This window comes from Octopus sinensis, linkage group LG6 (genome assembly GCF_006345805.1).
Source record: "Octopus sinensis linkage group LG6, ASM634580v1, whole genome shotgun sequence".
In the NCBI taxonomy this organism is placed as follows: domain Eukaryota; kingdom Metazoa; phylum Mollusca; class Cephalopoda; order Octopoda; family Octopodidae; genus Octopus; species Octopus sinensis.
Genome location: NC_043002.1, coordinates 84,510,085 through 84,522,226, shown reverse-complemented (window position 1 = coordinate 84,522,226; position 12,142 = coordinate 84,510,085). Strand labels below are relative to the sequence as shown.

Genomic DNA, 12,142 nt, shown 5'->3' with positions numbered 1-12,142 from the left:
CTCTTGGCTCACTCATCTCTCCAAACTACACACCTCCAGAACCCAACAATAACCACTATACCTAGTCCTTCCTTCCTAGAATGTCAGTTCTTTGGAATTCCTTCTCTGCAGATGTCTTTCCTGCAGTTAACAACTTGTAACAGTGTTAGAGGTATATTAACAGCACTGGTTTTACCAGTCTGGGAGATACTGCAATGGCCAAGAGCCCTACCCTTTCATCAAGCTAATCAGAAAATACCTTAACTAGATTCAAAGCAAAGAAATTAATCTCCCTAAACACAACAAAAAAACTGTGCAAAGCTTTTTTTCTTTTCCTTGAGCAAAATTCTAAAATCTATATTGTGATTCTTGTTTACAGTCATCACATGATGTCAAGCCAGGGTACACACATGCACACACACATATATATATACACACATGAGATGCTTTTAGTTTCTATCTACTAGATCAACTCAGAAGGTTTTAATTAGTCCAGGGCTTTTGGAGAAAACACTTGCTAAAGTGTGCGACACTAGAGCACAACATGAGATAACATACTTGGGAAGCAAACTTCTCTGTTACGCAGCCATATGGTTCTGGATTCGGTCCCACTGTGTGGCATCTTGGGCAAGTGTCTTCTGCTATAGCTCTGGGTGAACCAAAGCCATGTGAGTGGATTTGGTTGACAAAAACTGAAAGGAACATATTGCATATATATTTTTCATCCCCATAACTTAGTGGCTTGGCAAAAAGACACCAATAGAATAAGTATAAAGCTTCAAACAATAATGAGTCCTAGGGTTAATTTGTTCCACTAAAACCCTTTAAGGTGGTGTCCCAGCATGACCACAGTCAAATGACAAACAAGTAAAACAAAACACAAAAGATAAAAAATTATATATATATATATTACGAGCAAGCTGTTCCGTTGATCGTATCAGCTGGGACCCTCATCGTTGCAACCGATGGAGTGCTCCTATATATATATATATATATATATATATATACATATATATATTATATATATATATATATATATATATATATATATATATAATATATATATATATATATATATACACACACACATACACACACGCACACACATGCATGTATGTATTCATATGCATACATTCTTATGTATGTGTATTTATACTATGCGCATATTTATATGAGCGTATGTATTTTTACTTGTGTGTGTCTGTGTGTATGTTTGTGTGTCTGTGTTTGTCCCCCCAACATCGCTTGACAACTGATGCTGGTGTGTTTACGTCCCCGTAACTTAGCAGTTCGGCAAAAGAGACCGATAGAATAAGTATTAGGCTTACAAAGAATAAGTCCTGGGGTTGATTTGCTCGACTAAAGGTGGTGCTCCAGCATGGCCACAGTCAAATGACTGAAACAAGTAAAAGAGTAAAAGAGAGAGAGTTATCTATTGATTGAATTTCTTTGAAATAGGAAATATATGTATGTTCACTGGGTTTGTAAAAGAGAGCAAAGCTACAGGAAACCAAAATAAGCAGTCAGCTACCCTACCCTAGTTGTTACCACTCCCAATGTAGGATTCCTCACCATACAGGATCTATAGCAATTGCAAAGGCGTGACCAAACTCAAATAAACATTAACAACTGTGTGACATGAGGGCTAAGGAGAAATGAAAGTGTCACTTCTGGAGTTTGCAAATGACTACTATACCAATAGGTAACTGGACGGAATAAATTTACAATCTATAAATGTCTTTGAATAATCAGTCACTCATCTGGGAAGGCCTTGAAATCAATGTTACCATCTGGGGACTATGTGTGACCGGGTGATAATAAAAAGACTGAAAGGAGATCTACAACCAAATAACTTTATTCAACACTTTGCAACTGAATCAGTGGAGGCAAAGATGCCTCTCATTTATTTGACAATTTATGCACCACATTGCAGAAATCACAATCTAAGTATAGCTCAAAGTAAACTCTTATGTTGTTGTACCATTGAATTACAAATAAAGCTCATCTTTTATGCTCGGGTACAACTGTATTCATCTTTACTTAGATAAAATGACTAAACTGTGGGTGTTAAGTCCCCATGAAGGGGTCTTTCTAACTTCTAAGAAGATGAAATTTTATAAATATTACTTCATTTGTGTCTAATATCTATGATTAAAATTTCATCGACAGCAAAAATTTATGAATTGTCATGGGGGTTATGGCCCTTATGCATAGAATATAATTTCCAAATTTCATAAAGATCTATTCAGCACTTTTGACCAAGTTTTAGATCATAAAAGAAATGACTAAAATTTGTAGGAGTTAAGGCTCCCATTAGGGTGTCTTAGAATCGTCATGTGAAGTGGAAACTTTGAGAATACTTCCTGATGTGTGTCAATTACCCATGGTTGAAATTTCATCAATATCGAAAATTTATGAATTTTCATGGGGTTTCTGCCCCCTTTAAGCCATCTCAAATTCAAACCAAACATATTGCATTATACATGCCCTTATGTATTGAATCTAAGTTCCAAATATCATAAGGATCCATTCAGTAATTTTAGTCCATGAAGTTGTATGAAACACACAGCATTACCCTTCTCTCTAGGCTTGGATTTTGTGTTCCAAATTTCATTAGGATCGGTGCAGCAGTTTTCGAATGTATAAGTGACACACGAACACACATAAAGACATTGACTTTTATATAATAGATATGAATATGCACATATACATGCATGTATATATATGTGTGTGTGTGTGTATTATATAAATATACACACACACAAAAAGATAAATTGATAGATACAACTGAGTGGGCAAAATATGAGACACTGCCTAGTGCTTTTTTTCTTTATTTTGATAAGCCTGGTACTTGTTTTATCAGTTTCTTCTTGTCAAACTAGTAAGTTATGGAGATGTAAATAAACGAACAGCAGTGGTGAAGCAGTGATGAGGGAGAAACACAGAGACAAAGACACACACATACACTTACATATATACATATATATATACGATTGATTTCTTTCAGTTTCTGTCTACAAAATCCACTGACAAGGCTTTGGTTGGTCTGAGGCTATAGCAGAAGACACATGCCAAGTCATCACATAGTGAGACTGAACCCAGGACCATGTGATTTGGAACCAAGTTTAGTACCACACAGTCACACCTGCACCTATGTATATATGTGTGTGTATGGGTGTATATATGTATGCATGTATATATGTGTATGTACATCTATATATATATATATATATATAATACATATACATGTATACATATACAGCTATCCATATACATGCATATATATACATGTATATATATATACATATGTGCAGATGTATATATATATATATATATATGTATATATATATATATATATATAGATAGATAGATAGATAGATAGATAGATAGATAGATAGATAGATAGATAGATAGATAGATAGATAGATAGATATTATATGTATGTATGCCTGTATATATGTGAGATAATAATTTCATTTTAATAGTTTCAGTATTAAAGTGAAAGTATCTGACATTACAATAGAGAGATGTTATTCTTTCACTTTTGACAGGTAATACTGAAATAGTGGAGAAGATATGATATTGCTGTGGGCTCGCACTAGGCAAGAAGTTAAAAATTTTGGGGGCCTATGACACTACATGAACACTAAGTAAGGCATGTGTAAAATTTGAATGAAATTGGTTGTGTAGTTCTCAAGTTTTAGGGAAACACACAGACAGGGTGGTAGGTAACAGAAAATGGGAGATGGCAGAGCAGGTGCAGGGGGAGAGATCAGATTCACGGTCCACAGAACGTGCTCTGGCAAGGATGGTGTAGATAGTGGTAATAGGATATCTTCGTAGGATGAAGTGGCAAGCCATGAGTTGAGACTGAGTCTCAAAGTCATGGTTGTCACTGCAGAGCCTGCATAGACAGAGGAATTGGGAATAGGGGATGGAGAGCTTGGTGTGTTTAGGTTGAGAGGAAACTAATAGAAATGAAATTAATATATATATATATATATATATATATATATATATAGTGAAAGTAACTGAAACTGAAACCATATAATAGTGAAAGTATTATATCACATTACAATAGAGATGTTATTGTTTCACTTTTGACACATAATAGCAAAAGAGTGGAAGAGATATGTGATTGCTATGGGCTCGTATTATGCAAGAAGTCAAAAATTTGTTTGGCCCTTGATACTGCATGGACCCTAAGTAAGGCATGTGTAGAATTTGAATGAAATCAGCTGGGTAGTTCTCGAGTTTTAGTGATGCACACATACACACACATGCACACACACACACACACATTCTCAGTTTCATATATATATATATATATATATATATATATATATATATAGATTATATTATACTATGTTATGCTATGTTACATTATGTTTATATATTATCATCATCATCATCATTTAATGTTCACTCTTCATGCTGGCATTGGTTAGGCTGTTTGACTGGAGCTGATAAGCCAGAGAGCTGCACCAGGTTCCAGCCTAATTTGGCATGGTCTCTACAGTTGGATGACCTTCCTAACATCAACCACTCTAGTAGTGTAATGGGTACTTTTACGTGCTACTGGCATGTGCGCTATTTACATGACACCAGCAATAACCATGACTATGATTCACGTGTGCCATTTACTTGGTACCGGCAACAACCATGACTACAATTCATGGGTGCCATGAGCTTCTAGCAAACACCTCAATTCATATAAAACAACATATCTTTATTTTCAATGACCAAACCAATCTAATTTTGGGCTGCCACATATTATATATATAAAGAGTAAATTTTGTATATATAATCATGAGTTGAATCGTTGGTGTAACCATAATGTTCTGGTGATCTGATGAGCTAGCTTTCTTTATTTGCATTGATTTGTGAATATGCAACTGTATTGTATAATGCATAGCATGCATATTAATGCAAACATGTGAATATAATTTTATTCCACACTGAAATTATTACTACATGAAGAAGGCTGTGAAACAGACATAATCTTAAGGCTATCAAATGGTTAAATAAATAAATCCACCCCTCATACCACTTCACTTTTCTAGTTTATATATTCTTCATGAAATAATTTCATTGATAAGCTCTTCTAGATTTCTGCAGTATGAACATTCTGCATTACACTTCTCTGTACTGGATTACTATGTCACCAGATAACCGGGTCTGTTAGGGCAGCTTTCTGTGGTAGCCACACGATTCTATGAATCCAGCTGTGAGCTGAAGGCATGGTTGTGTGGTTAAGAAGTTTGCTTCTCAACTACATGGTTTCGGGTTCAGTCCCATTGTGTGGCACCTTGGGCAAGTGTCTTCTGCTATAGCCTCAGGCCAACATCAAGCCTTGTGATTGAATTTGGTAAGCAGAAGTTCTCATGTGTATACATGTTTGTGAAAATGCTTGTGCCTCCTTTAATATATATGTGTGGATATATATATATATATATACATATATCATCATCATCATTGTTCAACGTCCGCCTTACATGTTGGCATGGATGAGATGGTTTAACAGGAGCCGGCCAGGCAGGAGCCAGCACCAGACTTCTGTGTCCGTTTTGGCAGGGTTTTTATGGCTGGATGCCCTTCCTAATACCAACCACCCAGCAGAGTGGACTGAGTGCTTTTTACATGGCACAAGCACAGGCAAGATCAGTTTTGGCATGGTTTTTACAGCTTGATGCCCTTCCAAATATGCCAACCACTTTACAGTGTGGACTGAATGCTTTTTACATGGTATCAGCAATGGCAGGTTCACCAAGTAACTTGCCTGACAAAGATCCTTTGAGAGGGGAGGGGCACTGGAGGAGGTGATCTTGTGTCAGATGATGAAAGGTTATAGTGAGACAGAGAGACAGAAACAGGTGTCTTACAGCAAGACACTTGTACATGGTAACCAGACCAGAGACAGACAGACAGGCATACAGACAAACAGAGACAGACAGAGTGATCAAGAATGAGGACAGAAATAGGTGTGCTGCTGCGAAGGAGATACATGGTTACCCAGTCTGAGGGAAGAGCAGGTGAAGGAGTGAGAGAGAGAGTGGGAGAACAGCAAGAGTGTAAGAGAGAGCAGGAGAGAATTGGTGGCAAAGTGCCAGGCATACTCACAAGAGACAGGGATCAGAATATAAATAGGATGGTCGAGTAACAGAAGAAAGAAATAGATGCTGGCAGGTGCCAGGGCATACTCCTGAGGTATGGAGGTAATAATAGAAGTGGCAGGACATTGCCAAAGAAGTGTGAGTAGAGAATGGGGGGAGGGGAATGCAGAGAGTGGTAAAATCTGGGTATATATAGAGGGGGTGGAGTGGAGGGCCACCCGACCGCAATGATACTGTGAACAGGGTCATGAGGACAGGATTTGGGAGTGAGAGATAAGTATAATGCATGAAAGAGGAAATGTGAATAAGGGAAGAGATGTAGTTTGATTTGTTGGGGTTAATGTGTGTGAAAAGTTTTCTTGTTTCATGTGGATGGAACCCATACAGTTTTGCTGATGTGAGCAAGTCTTCTCAAGAACCTCACTCACATTGTCAGACATTCTGATCCATTGTCACTTCCTCCATGAGGCTCGACATCCTGAGATTGGTCCATACCACTTCATCCCATATCTTCCTGGGTCTCCCCCTTCAATTGGTACCTGTTTCTTCACTACCCACAAGGGGCTGAACACAGAGGGGACAAATAAAGACAGACAAACGGATTAAGTCAATTAGATCAACCCCAGTGCGTAACTGGTACTTATTTAATCGACCCCGAAAGGATAAAAGGCAAAGTCGACCTCGGCGGAATTTGAACTCAGAACGTAGCGACAGACGAAATACTGCTGAGCATTTCGCGCAGCATGCTAACATTTCTGCCAGCTCGCCCCCTTCAATTGGTACCATCCACTTTCAGTGATTGGCACTTCTTTATACAGCTATCCTCATTCATACACATCACATGTCCAAACCAATGCAGTCTTCTCTCTTGCAAGTTGCATTTGATTCCTCTTATGCCCAACTTTTCTCTCAATATGTTTGCACTTTGTTATACATGCATATTGATGTTGCACATCCAACAGAGCACTCAGAGCTCATGTCTCACTACCATGAGGTATAGCCATTCGCACACAAACATCATACAGTCTACCTTTCACTCTGAGTCCTTTTGTTGCCAACAGAGGCAATAGCTCTCTGAACCTCCTCCATCTTTATTTATATACACACACACACACACACACATATACACTCACACACACACACACATACAAACACATATATGCACACACTCACACACATACACATATTTATATATACATACATATATATATATCTTTTTCTCTTTTTCTTTGTTTCAGTCATTTTGACAGCGCCCATGCTGGAGCACCGCCTTTAATCAAGCAACTCGACCCTGGGACTTATTCTATCGGCCTCTTTTGCCGAACCGCTAAGCGACGGGGACATAAACACACCAGCATCGGTTGTCAAGCAATGCTAGTGGGACAAATAGACACACAAACATACATGCACATACATATATATATACATATATACGACGGGCTTCTTTCAGTTTCCGTCTACCAAATCCACTCAAAAGGCTTTGGTCGGCCCGAGGCTATAAGGTGCCATGCAATGGGACTGAACCCGGAACCATTTGGTTGGTAAACAAGCTACTTACCACACAGCCACTCATGTACCTATATATATATATACTTTATTTTAAGCAGCAGAAAATTCAACAAAAACAGATTTTGTTGAATTTTCAGCTGCTTAAAATGCTTAAAATAAAGCATATTACTCTACCACTGGTATTTGAGTACTCTTTTTTCCACCTTGTTTCACATTTATGTGTTTACTCCGGTATATATATATATATATATATATATATATATATATATATATATATATATATATATACATATATATATAGTACAAAGTAAGATAGGGGTTATGAAAGTAACCCACTATGGGATATCAGTTATCCAATATACTGCTGGTAAAGTACCCAAATACTAAATACATAAATGCTTATAATTGCAATGCAATTAATTCATTTATTGTATTGAATGTGTGAAGGTAAAAAATATTTTTACCGTAAATTCATAATACAAATAAGAAAATAGAGAAACAAATTCATTTCGATCATCAACTTACGGATATTACAATTTCACATAATTTATTAATTATACAAATGGGAACATCAAAATCGAACAAAACAATATACATCAATATGTAATCGAAATGAATTTGTTTCTCCATTTTCTTATTTAAATCAAAATCAAAATCATTTCAATGACTGGCATCCGTGCTAACGGGGTGCAAAGAGCACCATACGAGTGTGATCGTTGACAGAGCGGCTATTCGAGTATGATTGTTACCAGCGTCGCCTTACTGGCACTTATGCCTGTGCTAGTAAGGTGCCAAGAACACCATCCGAGCATGATCGTTGCCAGAGCAGCCAACTGGCTTCTGTACTCGTGACATGTAAAAGGGCACCATTCGAACGTGATCGTTACCAACGTCGCTTCACTGGCATGTGTAAAAAGGTTCGAGTGAGGTCATTGCCAGTACCACCTGACTGGCCCCCGTGCCAGTGGCATGTAAAAAGCACCCACTACACACTCGGAGTGGTTGGCATTAGCAAAGGCATCCAGCTGTAGAAACTCTGCCAGATCAAGACTGGAGCCTGGTGCAGCCATCTGGTTGCCAGCCCTCAGTCAAAATCGTCCAACCCATGCTAGCATGAAAAACGGATGTTAAATGATGATGATGATGATGATATATATATATATATATATATATATATACATCCAACATGTATGAGATGAGTAAAATGTGGATATTTTTTACTATACAAAAAAAAGCCCTATAAAGTAGAACACAAAATGAGAATTTATGATGTTCATATGTTTCTCTAGAACAACAGCAGCATAAATGAAGTTTAATATATTGTTCAATAAAGAATACCAGATAAGTACCATTATAGTAAAAACAAAAAAAATATAATTAATCTATAATTGCTTAATGTCATTACAAGAGCCAGGATGTAATTGTCTTACAGGTGATAGTTCCATCATATCAACAGACATTGGATAAGCAGGTGAAAAAAAGTAAGACGAAATAACAGATGGAGAGCTGGAATAAACTTGTTTCCTCTACTTTATATAATTTTGTGGCTTGTGGATTAATCAACACAAACATTAATGATGGAGACAAAAATAGATTTTTTTAATAATCATATAGGTAATAAAAGATTATCTAACCTTAAATCTTGTCACTTGGCAATCCAAACTGAACAGAACTGGTACAACTAGTTCTTCTTATTTTTTGCATCAGGCAACCCTCTCGAGAGAGAAGAAAATAGAATTTAATTATCATAAATAATATATATATATACATATATATATATATATATATATTATTGATACTATTGATACTCTGACAAAGGCTGCAAAATGTTGACTAGGAAACTTTGATATGCTATACTGCAACAAATTTATTATGCATCAAACATGGTCAAAACTTTCTCACTAAAGTGAATTATATTGCTCACACGTTTCAATCATCCTTATCATCAGACACAAACTCTATTCCATCTCTCTCTCTCTCTCTCTCTCTGTCTATATATATATACATATATACATATATATATTATATATATATATATATATATATATAATATATTATATATATATATATATATATATGGCTGCCCCCTCGTTATCGAGTATGGCCATTGCACGAAGCTTAACTGATTCTGGTGCTGTGATCGAATGTGACTTTTTAGCCCAGCTAAAAACCTACCATGTCTTGTACAGAATTGGCAACTAAAACCTTTACCGGTAATAGCCAGCTGTAGTCGTAACTGGGCTTCATGTACCTTTGCATGTCGTTTAAGTCCTCCTTCCGAATTACACTCTCTTCCACATGCCCAACAGATATGATTAGTATGGTGTGTTACACCACCACCAGTGGCCAGGTTATCACTCATCTGTCTCGCTTTATGACTACGAAGATGACTCTTGAGTCCAGCTTTACTGAGGCAGGGTCTTGCACAGACACTGCATGTCAGCATCATAGGAAGACCCTTCCCATCTGGAAGTGTAACAGCGATGCCCTTCCTGACATCCCTGCTTACTTTCTCATGTGCAACTCGAGATTTCTCAAAAGTGGCTGTCCCCTAGTGCACAATCCTTCTCCACCTGCTACGATCAATAGCTATGCCTTCCCATGTGTCAGGAGAGATGCAAGTGATGAAGTGATATATATATATGATGATGATGATGATGATGATGATGATGATGATGATGATATAGTGGGGTCAGCCAGTTTATGGGGTTGCCCTGGGTTTCTCGCTTATAAGGGGCTTAGCTCTATGGCGTATCTTCAAACCCCAAACACTGCTGGCCCAAGATCTCTTCAAAATATAGAGGGGGGAAAAGCTTTATTTTAAGGCTAAAATCCTAAGGATTATTTCCCTTGCCACTGACCATCGATCTTCAGCCACACCGCCATCTTGCGGTCACCAAAGCCTTACCAATAGCTTCCCTGACGTCCACAATGCCAGACCTATTAGCCACTATAGTAGTAGTAGCAGAAGCAATAAATCCAGTTCCATCACTGTCTGTAACGGCAACAACAGCAGCAGCAACATTATTAACAGGGGCAGCGCCTCTTCCATAACCAGCAGTGGTGATAGCACTACCGACACCACCACCACATCCTCCACCATCACCAGCAACCCTGGCTCCAGCAACCCTGGCTCCAGCAACACCAGCAGCAGCAACAACGACAACAACAATAACAGCAGCAACAACAGCAACAACAGCAATGCCATTACCAGCAGCAACAACTGCAGCACAAGCAACACACACAGGGATGAGAATATGACTGGCACCGACACTCCGCCCCCAGCACTAAAACCAACACCAGCACCAACAGCAGCAGCCCAGCTCCAGCAGCGACAATACCACCAACAGCATCAGTGGCAATGGTAGCAGCAACAGGCGCAATGACATCACACGTCCACAGAAGTACATGGGGAGCTCTGGGAATTCTCTCAAACAGCGTATTTCCATTTCCAATCATCAGTCCTCCTTCAGAGTCCTGTAAAGGAAATACATGACATCACTGGCCAGCCATGTCTGGTAACTACAAAACGAAGAGATTCCATACTTGATCATATGGAAAATACTCAAGAATTCAGGCCCCTACATCAACAGGACAAAACAGTGCAAGTTATGCATTGCCGAACACATGAGAATCCTTAAAGACTCACTTGTACCAGGAGACATCCTGAACTCCAGGATGGAGATTTTCGGGCCATGCTTGCATTTTAGAAAATTCCTGCTGGCTTTTTGGAATCTGCAGGATGGTGCTACAGCCGGAAACCAATAGCCAAGTCTGAAAGGAGACAATTGTTTACCTTCATGGTACTTTGGAGACTGCACGATGGCAGTATTGCCGAAGATCAATGGCCAATGGCAAAGGGAGATAATCCCCTAGAGTTTTACCTTTATAATGAGGCTTTTCACCATCCATATTTTGAAGAGGTCTCAGGCCAGCAGTGTTTGGGATCTGAAGATACACCATAGCGCTAAGCCCCTTATGAGCAAGAAATCCAGGGTAACCCCATAAAATGGTCTACGCCACTATAATATTAACTGCTCTACATCTTTGAGTGTGCTTCTCCTCCAGATTTATGTATTTCTACAAACGATATATATATATATATATATATATATATATATAATACACACACATACACATATATATATATGTAGCATATCTTGCATGCATGAAGTGGATTCGATCCACCATAGCCAAATTTAAATTAACACTGCTACAGAACTTTTCCCACGATGGAACGATGGTTTTTCTCTGACAGCAGTTTTACATTTTCCAGATGCCTTTAGCTAGGCTGAAATAATGTCTTCACCACTTGACCCTTTCTAACCTCTTCTACTTCACCAAAAGCTGGAATAGAGATAACAAGATCACCAACTAAATCTATTGTTCTCAATGATATATCTATCCTTCTGGATAGTTATATAAGCCAGCACATCCCAAGCAAAAGTTAGTTCGTCACAGTCCTGACGACTCGACGAAGTCTGGCTGACCAGCTAGAACATTGGTCAGGGGGAGAAATGAAGTTTACTGTCAGCAATGTC

At 38.3% G+C, this 12,142-nt stretch overlaps 1 protein-coding gene across 1 annotated transcript in view; it reads right to left on the bottom strand.

The window, feature by feature from the left end:
- LOC115212845 (kelch domain-containing protein 3) overlaps positions 1-12,142 on the bottom strand; it is a 112,761-nt gene that overhangs the window by 81,611 nt on the left and 19,008 nt on the right. The window contains exon 2 of the mRNA XM_036504116.1: positions 9,236-9,316. The gene's annotated coding sequence lies outside the window, so the exon portion shown is untranslated. The remainder of the gene's footprint in view (positions 1-9,235; positions 9,317-12,142) is intronic.